At 40.7% G+C, this 11,017-nt stretch overlaps 2 pseudogenes; both read right to left on the bottom strand.

Annotated features, from left to right (window-relative positions):
* Nucleotides 1-913: 913 nt before the first annotated feature.
* LOC139432875 (cathepsin S-like) lies at nt 914-3,350 on the bottom strand (annotated as a pseudogene).
* Nucleotides 3,351-3,850: 500 nt separating this feature from the next.
* On the bottom strand, nt 3,851-10,658 carry LOC117454882 (cathepsin K-like; annotated as a pseudogene).
* Nucleotides 10,659-11,017: the final 359 nt, after the last annotated feature.

Below are 11,017 nucleotides of genomic sequence, written 5' to 3'. Positions count from 1 at the left end.
CACAGCATGAAATCAATTCAAGTTTAAATCAGTAATACTATTATCTCTACACCGACTACTTTATGTAAAGGTGCAGTTATGTGGTTGCTTTCCACTCCGATCCAGGAACAGTTTCAGTGTCTTGGCCAAGACGACTTCAGGTGCTCCATCCACGGGAATGAGTCCTCAAGAACAAAGGTTTCTGGTTTAATCGCAATGCTTACAATTTCTGCAGGTATGTGACAGAGGAGGCATGGCAACACTTTGCCATTTCGTCAGTCAAGGAAAGGATACAGTTACCCAAGTCCTTAAAAGGTCCCCTATTATACAGTTGTATCAATATATTATAAGTCTCAGATATATCAGCCCCAAAAAACCCAAAATGGTGCTCTAGGAGGAGATTCAGGTGATGGGGGAGAGGGCTTACCTTGGTTGGTTATTGGCTAATGGTTACACAAGCCAAAACATCGTTATGACATCATAAAGTGGCCAAAATCTGATCAGCTCATTTTCAGACAGGGTTTTATATAAATGGATCAGGACAAAAATCAGAATCTCTTTACACAGAGGGGACGTGTTTATGTATAAGAAACATGAACAAGTGGATTTTGCATAATAGGTGACCCTTAAAGGGGCCCTATTATGCTCAATTTCAGTTTCATATTTTGTGCTTCTATGACCATCCATGTTCAATGTTCCAAAAGTGCTTTATTTTTCCTCATACTGCAGCACCTTTTTTCACCCTCCGTCTGTAACCAGAGCCCAGTCTGCTCTGGTTAGCTAGGTGGCTCTGTTAACCACCTGGAGATGTCCTGCCATATAGCCCATCATGTTCAACGTGTTCAACGTGTTGGAGCGCTAGCCAATAGAACTGCAAGTGTTACGTAGTGATGTCACGGAAATAAACACAAACCCACTACAGGAAAAACACAAGTTAAGGATCAAACTGTTTATTAAATTAAAACTCCGTGTAAAAACATACATTTAAATATCAGGACATCTGCTGATCACATGATGGGGTAACAAGCGTAGAGAGCGATCCCACACTGGTTACGTCTGTTTCGAGCCATCTTGATGTAGCCTTCCTCTCCATAGGTTACACCCCAGCTACAATTGAAGAACATTTAGATTATAAAACAGAAATAAAGTTTTATACATTCCCATTCAACGCTAAAATCTCATACTCACCTATTCTTGACCAGCCAGTAGTCGTCTCCATTCTCGGTGCCATAGCCCACAGCCAGCACGCCATGGTTCACATTGTGGGTGCAGCTGTGGTCCCTGTAGACTCCTGTAGGGTCACACAACAGGTAAAGACTTCAGGAAAACATTCAAAGATCCCAACATTTTTTTATGTAAACTTACAACCAAGGTTAAACTTGTCATTTAAGAGGTATTAAGCATCTTCTCACCATGACGGTAAAAGACAAACTTGGGCCTGGAGGAATCGATTGCTACAGAGATAGGGCCAATTTTAGCTAGAGCTGCCTTCAATGCAAACTCATCGCCCTTTGCGATAAAGGCGTAGCTTGAGCAGTTGGCGATGCGGTACTTTGGGCTATACTTGCAATTACCACGCTGTAAAGAAAGCAATGTTCAGGGGAGTTACAGTAGGGTTAAACTTTGAATATTAAACACATTCATTGCTTAGGAATCTCACCCAGCCAACGTAGGGGTAAGCTGCGTCTGAATTTATGCCTTTGTTTTGAATGACGTATTGGAAGGCGTTTGCCATGAAGCCACCGTGGCACCCACGGTTTCCGTACACAAGGGAGCAATCCACCAGATTCTGAGGACCGAGGGACGTCAGGGCACCGTTTTTCTTCTTAAGTTGCCCTTCAAGAGCTCCAACTGCGCTGAAGGCCCAACAAGAGCCACAGGAACCCTTGAAGAGAGAAAAGTTGATTAAACATGGGTCCAAATTGGCACACTAGTACCAGAAATCCTTTATTGGTCCCACAGTTTGGAAATTGTAATTGTTACAGCCAGTGGATTTAAAAAGGCAAATACAATAAGTACATTCTAATAAAGAGGCAAGCGCACCGTAATTAAGATAAATAACGATCCATGGTAGAATATAAAATATTTAAAAGCTGATTTAATAAACACAAACAGCCGAGTGCAAGTACAGTTTGATTCGATTAGCACAGTGGTCCACCTTTAAGTCCTTGTGAATTATCCTTGACATATTCCCTTCAAGAGGTTTTTCCTCGAGGTCAAGGAAAAGTGGATGTGATTTTTTTCCTTTAGTCGACTGCAGTCTTTGTCTTAAGCTACAAAACCCAATCAAGTCCTAATGTTCTTTGTTGATATGAACTGATTATTTAAAAAGGTATCCCTCACCTGCTGTTTGACCTCAGTTACCAGGCCTTCTTTCCTCCAGTCCAGTGTTGGCGGTAGAGAGACGTTGACTGCGAAAGAGTTGGGAGGACCCCTGGTCAGGTCAGAGGGCACGACGGTGCCCATCAGAGTGCCTAAGACCTCCTCAGTGGTCTACAAAAAAAAAAGATTGCAAGTCAGTTTGTCCATTTGTCTAGGTAAGAAACAGTTTCAAAGAATACATAATGAACATAGGTATGGTGTTTCAATCCAATAATAGTTTACTTACCAGGTCCCCCCCAAGTGGTTCATGGCCAGCTCATAGGTGTGCAGGCCCAGGGAGGTTTCCAGGTTGTGTACATTAATCATTTCCAAGTTGGATTCCCAGATCCGCCTGCGCCCCAGCTCCTCAATCTGGAAACACAGCACAGTAACTACATAAGATACGAGTAAAATCCTCCGGACTGAAATTACCAAGAGGTGAAGACTTATACGATTGATAGGCATTTCCCTTGTAAAAAAGAGAAATGGTTACAATTTTAGAATTAATGCAATAAGGAGATGACCACTTAAATTGGCTTTCATGCCTAAATCCCAAACTCCACACATTATTAAAGTCTTAAGATAACTTTATGATGACTTTAGTTTTACCTCGTGTTCATTTTGACGCATCTTCTTCCATAACACCCAGTGTCGATCCAGTTCTGAACTGAGAATGGCCGATGCATATCCACACATGATGGTGAGAAGCAGGCTTCGAAACATCTCTGGATTTGGCTTTGATTAGACAGCTGCAGCAACCTTCACTGAAGCACCACCAGCTGATAGCAATTCACATTTAGAATCAGTTGAAATAAAATATAAATCCATGCATTAGTAAAGTGTATCTTTTAAAGAAACGTGTACATGCTGGTTATATTTATGGAAGGCAAAAAGTAGATAGAAGAAAAGTGATTTACCAAGATAAAAAGGCAATTACCAATACATCATGCACTTATTGGAGAGAAACAACAAAAGTAAGCATTGAAAATAAACGTCAATCATGCTTATTGGAGATCAGAGATGCTAAAATATGACCAACCTGAGGAGATCACTGGGGGAAACTGCAGGGAGAAGCTCAGGGTTTTTATAAGCCACCATGCCCACTGCACACCTGCAGCTCATTAAACCTGCAACACGTGGTTTCTCCACTTGGGGGCAGCACTAAAAAGAACATAACACTGACACATAATTTCCATGGATCTTTGCCTTTTTTAGGCTGTTAGTAAAGCAGCTATGGGGCAGTATTTCATTGATCTGGAGTCGTGTTTCTAATGAATGTAAGTCCAATCTTATTATTATTTCAGCTTTGAAGGAAGTATCTGCCCCTTTAGCCGCAAAATGCTCCAACAATGTTCCCTAGCTGTTTGGTGCTGGGCAGACTCCTTCTCTTTGTAGTCTGCTGCTTTCAGTTGAGTGATTAGCACATTTAGATACATTAATTAAAACAAACTTTTTCTGTTCATTATGCTCAATGTGGTTTAATGTTTCAAACAAGAAAGGCCTACAGTTTGGAAAATGGTATAAAGTCTAAGGAAGAACGGCAAGGGGAGGAAGATACATGTGTCACACAAAAATTAAGTTAAACATCTCTACAGTATATTGTTCACCAAAACCAATAAAGATTCCAGAAGAAGAAGTTTATTAACAACACCCGGCCATAATTAGGCCTTAATAAAAATAACTGTATAATACTTTATCTAAATATGACAACAGTAATAATATTTTCTTCCCGTGCCACCCTTCATAACAGGCAGAACACCGATATTTAGTTTATTCAGAGTTTAATTAAATCCAAAAAGTATTTAAATACAAACATTTAAATAAACACATTGATAACATGAAGAGAACTCTATCTTCAAAATGAACTTTAAGAAAGGAAACACAGGCATGTTTTATTTGTTGTATCCACCAGTTTTACTTCCAGGGTATCAGTGTCAGTGTTACAGGTAAAAAACAAAGAACAATGTCTTTGTTATCTAATAAATAACAGCGTGGGGTAGACTGCAAAACTGGCAATACCACAGAGGTTGTTCTTGTTTCTTGCAATTCGAATGAAGCCTTCTTCTCCCCACGCGGTGCCCCAACTGCAAACACAAAAACATTCACATGTAATATTTAATATAGGTCATACACTTCACATGTGGGATAAAAACAATTGTCAAATCCTGTGACACTTTTTAGCCAGAAGAGACAAACTCACCTGTTCTTCACGAGCCAGAAGTCTTGTCCTGCGTCTGCCGTAACCCACGACCAGCACTGCATGATTTATGAACTTTGCGTTGCAGTTTGGTACATTATATAAACCTGAAACATGCATAAGGTTTATAAAAGTGGTTAAGAACATTTTAAATATTGATATGCTCTAAACTCTCTCCTGTCCAGCCACACAACCTATATGGATATTGTAAAGATAACACATTAATATCACTAAACACAAAATGGGCCTGTTAGCATGAATAAAACATCTGATTCATAACTGTTAATAGAGTAAGAAGAAATTAAAAACATTTTCATTTAAGACAACACTGGACCAATACAACTATAAGATACAGGACTTAACACCTGAGAAAATAACACTTAATGTAAGTGCACCACCAAGCTGTCTTTGTATCCCTCTAAATATCTAATATAATTAAATATGAAAGTGATTTTGTTTTTATGACTGTAACTGAACCAATATTTGATGAAAAGACCAAAGTTTATTAGGACAAATTCTAGTTTTGTGAAGTATTCCAATGGTGGCTTGATAATATCAACAGAGCAAAATATACATAGCTGCAGAGTTGGGCCTTTTAAACAATTTCTGAGAAAACGATGTTTAGAAGATTAGAAGCAAAAGGGAGACATACTACTTTAAGCATTTGATTTCACCCCTTAAAGAACCTTTAAAATGGTCATAAGATTAATGGAGCAGGAAATGACTGCAAAGCCTGTTCTGTTTTCATCAACCAAAGTATAAAAGATACCATACTGCACATCCAATGTTTAAATGTCCATGAAGCCTCACCTCCTCTGTAGAGATGGAAGGATTTCAGCATGGCGTTCAGGGCCACAGCGACCGGCCCCTCTGACGCCACGGCAGCCTGCAGAGCCCCCTCATCCCCCCCAGGGAGGATGTGGAAATCAGAGCAGTAGCCGGCCTTTCCTCTGACTGAATACCGACACTTCCCGTTCTACAAACACATGTGAGATGTACTAATTATAATATGTATCTATCTATTTAATCAACCTGTTAAATATGTTGTAAGTTTTATTCTCTTAAACCACTTGTGTGGAAGTGTATCTTGATTTTGTTCTAAGGGTGAATATACATAAAACAACAACACAGTGTATTATTTGTATTAAAGGTGGGGTAGGTAATTTTGGAGAAACCAGCTCGAGTGCGCTAGAATTTGAAAATACACAGCCGGAACAAATCTGCTACTTCCTTACAGAGCCCCTCCTCCAACACACACAAACACGCACATGACCAATGAGGGCACGAGATAAGTTTGTGCACAGATGGAAGGCTGACAGGCAGGTAGGCCATCCAGTCATTTTAGCCGGGCCTTTTTACAGTACTACGGCTTCCACAGCTGAATTTTTTTTAATGGATTTTGTGTCAAAGCACTTAAGATATTCATTGCTATCGGGATGTTAAGAGCATTCCATGGAATATAACAAAAAGTGTATCTCGAGCCGGTTTCTCAAACTTACCTACCCCACCTTTAAGTATGCAGAGTGATTACAATGCATGTATACAGCGTAAATATTAATATACAAATCTACATTTCTCATATCACCTCAGCTAAGAAACAGAGTTTCATTCTGTATTCAACACATCTGTCAAAACACAAATCCAGCTCTGAAATATAATTATAATTAAAATTAATGTTTCATACATAGAACAGACTACATAAGTATTTAGGAAATATATTTGGCATGATGGTTTGTCTGTTTATCAGAAATTCTCTTGATGGCGGGTTGATTTGGCAAGTAAACTGACTAAATGCAAAATATAGAAAAAAACAAGAAGAAACTACAAAACTGTAAAACAATACTTTAATACGATAATTCTTAATATAACAACCTTGACAGTTAATTCCTTGTAATAACCTGGTGTTCGTAGGGGTAAAACTTCTCTGAGTCCACGCCTCGGTTGCGGATGACATAGCTGAAGGATTTGGAGATGTATCCTCCTCTGCAGCCGTGGTTCCCGTCGCTGGTGCTGCAGTCCACCAGGTTCTGAGGACTCAGGGGAACCAGGACTCCTGTTCTCCTCTTCATCTGACCCTCGAGAGCCCCCAGAGAGCTGAAGGCCCAGCAGGACCCGCACATCGCCTTCCAGAAAGATAAATGATTGCCACTGGTTGTTTATTAGCTCTTGTTCCCTCAATTTAAAATGGCTGATCTAAAATGATTGCTCACCTGGTTTTGGACCGGACTGACCAGGCCGTGCTTCCTCCAGTCGACATTCTGAGGCGTCGCTGAGCCTCTCGGTTCCTTTGAAAGTGACATTTCTGAAATCAGCCGACTCCTCCAGCCTTCAGCTTCTCATTGACTTCCTCAGCTGTCTTGAGAGAAAAGAGGGCTGATAGATACAGTGGGGCAAAAAAGTATTTAGTCAGCCACCAATTGTGCAAGTTCTCCCACTTAAAAAGATGAGAGAGGCCTGTAATTTTCATCCTAGGTACACTTCAACTATGGGAGACAGAATGGGGGGAAAGAATCCAGGAAATCACATTGTAGGATTTTTAATGAATTAATTGGTAAATTCCTCGATAAAATAAGTATTTGGTCACCTACAAACAAACAAGATTTCTGGCTCTCACAGACCTGTAACTTCTTCTTTAAGAGCCTCCTCTGTCCTCCATTCGTTAACTGTATTAATGGCACTTGTTTGAACTCGTTATCAGTATAAAAGACACCTGTACACAACCTCAAACAGTCACACTCCAAACTCCACTATGGCCAAGACCAAAGAGCTGTCAAAGGACACCAGAAACAAAATTGTAGATCTGCACCAGGCTGGGAAGACTGAATCTGGAATAGGTAAGCAGCTTGGTGTGAAGAAATCAACTGTGGGAGCAATTATTAGAAAATGGAAGACATACAAGACCACTGATAATCTCCCTCGATCTGGGGCTCCACGCAAGACCTCACCCCGTGGGGTCAAAATGATCACAAGATCGGTGAGCAAAAATCCCAGAACCACACGGGGGGACCTAGCCAATGACCTGCAGAGAGCTGGGACCAAAGTAACAAAGGCTACCATCGGTAACACACTACGCCGCCAGGGACTCAAATCCTGCCGTGCCAGACGTGTCCCCCTGCTTAAGCCAGTACATGTCCAGGCCCGTCTGAAGTTTGCTAGAGAGCATTTAGATGATCCAGAAGAGGATTGGGAGAATGTTATATGGTCAGATGAAACCAAAATAGAACTTTTTGGTAAAAACTCAACTAGACGTGTTTGGAGGAGAAAGAATGCTGAGTTGCATCCAAAGAACACCATACCTACTGTGAAACATAGGGGTGGAAACATGATTTGGGGCTGTTTTTATGCAAAGGGACCAGGACGACTGATCCGTGTAAAGGAAAGAATGAATGGGGCCATGTAACGTGAGATTTTGAGTGACAACCTCCTTCCATCAGCAAGGGCAAGGAAGATGAAACGTGGCTGGGTCTTTCAGCATGACAATGATCCCAAACACACCGCCCGGGCAACGAAGGAGTGGCTTCGTAAGAAGCATTTCAAGGTCCTGGAGTGGCCTAGCCTGTCTCCAGATCTCAACCCCATAGAAAATCTTTGGAGGGAGTTGAAAGTCTGTGTTGCCCAGCGACAGCCCCAAAACATCACTGCTCTAGAGGAGATCTGCATGGAGGAATGGGCCAAAATACCAGCAAGAGTGTGTGAAAACCTTGTGATTTCCTGGATTTTTATTTTTCTCATTTTGTCTCTCATAGTTGAAGTGTACCTAGGATGAAAATTACAGGCCTCTCTCATCTTTTTAAGTGGGAGAACTTGCACAATTGGTGGCTGACTAAATACTTTTTTGCCCCACTGAATATGCCATGCACATACAGTACATTTAACAATTTCAGCAGCAGTTTGAGGACATGATGAAATATATATCAGCGTATATCAGCGTATATCAAATTCCTCTTTTTCTCCCAAAAGTTTCTCTCCAAACTTTTCATCCTCGAATCTCCAACTATAGCCCTCTTTTGAAATATTTATTTTAGAATCACAGATCTGCAAAGGAAGTTTGTATTTGTGCATGTAGTGTCCCTCAGACACCAGCAGGCAATCATAAAACTAACCACAAGTTCCTCTGATTGAAGTTTACACTTCTGCCTTTAGGAAAAAGAGAACAAAATAGACCACACTATACTATGTAATTTTAATTTGAACTAAAAAAAGCACCACGCCAGGTCAAGCCTTTAACTCGCCCCCCATTTTTAGCTGTGTTCTTTTGTGTGGGCTTCAGATTTGACTAGTTTTCTCGCATCAGCACAACAACTCTGTAAAAACGATAAGAACATTTTAGCCTTCCCCACATACGTCCTTCACGTGTTCATCATCAAAGTAAAACATTTCTTTATTACCTTCCAACACAGCCTACAAAATGCCCTTAGTCTCTAGGTTTTAACTCTACAAACCTTTATCAATACTTCACTGAGCATAATGATTAATGTCCTATTCAAGTAGTGTTTCGCATGTACACCAACCCTTTATGTAACTTTATTAGCCCTCCCAGATGCACTTTACTTAATAATGGTCCAGAATGAATGTCCAGATTGGCCCAGCCATACTGGATTAAATTAATCAGATTGTATAAAGCGAGATTAGTGCTGTTCTATAGGTTAGGATTTAGTTCAGCCATGCAGGGTGCAGGTTTAATGCAGATTACCAGTGTTGGTCAGTGACATAAGTCGCGTGCCAGCAGATGTCAATGAGTGTGAACCAGCTTTAATGTCCAGCAGCGAGAGGAGTCAGTGAAGGGACATCATGTTCAGGGTGAGATATCTGCCTGTTTACTGTCTCTAATCGCTCTGATACATTTCTCTCTTAAATAATGATGACATGTTCAAAAATGTTGAGCACTGAATGCGTGCTTCGGTTTGGCAGTAAAATATCTTGTTGAATATATTCAGACTTGAAAGATACAAAGAGGTCTTTTATGGTTGATTCAAGGCTACTTCAGTAAGCTATACATTCAATAATTGCTTGTTAATTTGAATTAGATAAGATTAGATTACATTTTACTGTTGACTTTCTCCAGACTAAGAGTCGAGACGTTTCTGTTTTGTGAAGGATCCAGTGCTAAGAAGTTTACACAACCTGTTTTCTGAGCAGTAGACTGAGAAGCAGTTTTCCTACCATGTCAGAGAGATGATTGAGTCCCATGGTGAAGCTGTGGTTTCCTGCTGAGGCCTCCTGGTTGTGTCTCAACACTAACATCATGTTCTTCTCCCACACAGCTCTCCTGAACTCCATCTCAGTCTGAAACCAAGACACAGGCTAAATGATCTGATAAAGTGTGTGAAAATGTGTGTGTATGATTCTGACATTCTTACCTTATTATCATAAACCTTGCGATGTTCAATTTGCCATTCCTCCCACACTTTATTTAAGGCAGACGAAGAGTGGGTGAGGATCACAAACGGCAAAAGCAACACGGCACAAAGTATATGCATCCTGCAGAGGGAGAAGCAAAACTATTCATAATATAAGAGCAGATTATCCCTTTTTTATTGTAACTAGAACACATTTTTTGTTATTTAAACAGAATTTCTTTAGGTCTTTTACTCTTAACGTCGCTTTGAGTTCTGCATCAACAATCGGAACACTTATTTTCTGATATCTTATTGCAATAAAAATATCAACATCTAAACTTTGACATATCTTAGTTGTTCATGTGCACTGTGCTCGTCGAGTCTAAAGAGAAGACAAACACAACTTTAAAACAACCAGAGAAAATCCGGTGCTGCACAACTTTGATTCAGGAAATGCAGCAGAAGGTTTTTAGCTCAAATCAGTCTCACTGTAATCTTTGAGCTTCTTTCTCAGCTAAACTTTTGCTCTTACATCATTAGCTTTTGATATCTACTCAGAATATCAGTAAAACGGTCTCAATGCATTAGCATTACAAAGAAGATTTAGCATTTACCATTTTGCAGAATTATCCGCAGGGGAGAACGTGAACAAAGAAAGTTTGTAACGGACCAGAAAGCCTTTCTCCCTTTTAGAAAGAGGAAGTATAGCTTCCTCCTGCGCTCTGTTGCTTGTTTTTTGCTCGGTCCTTCAGTTCATCTGCTCTCCAACTTGTCATTTGAATCTAATTTACAACCAGCTGCAGAGGCCCACAATACCTTTCCACTACCAGAGGCGGAAGTTATAAAAGTTACATGATAGTAATATATAACAATAATAATAATTTGTTATCTAAAATTTGTTATCAGGGTGCGCTGCCAGAAGGGTGGCAGTGAAAGCGGAGGGTCTCGACGGACCAGACCCGGGCGGCAGAAGCTGGCTTTGGGGACGTGGAACGTCACCTCTCTGGGGGGGAAGGAGCCGGAGCTTGTGCGGGAGGTGGAGCGGTACCAGTTGGATCTGGTTGGGCTCACCTCTACGCACAGTGTCGGCTCTGGAACCTTACTTCTGGATAGGGGTTGGATTCTATTCTTCTCCGGAGTT

This window comes from Pseudochaenichthys georgianus, chromosome 11 (genome assembly GCF_902827115.2).
Source record: "Pseudochaenichthys georgianus chromosome 11, fPseGeo1.2, whole genome shotgun sequence".
In the NCBI taxonomy this organism is placed as follows: Eukaryota; Metazoa; Chordata; class Actinopteri; order Perciformes; family Channichthyidae; genus Pseudochaenichthys; species Pseudochaenichthys georgianus.
This window is presented reverse-complemented; position numbering and strand designations above follow the sequence as displayed.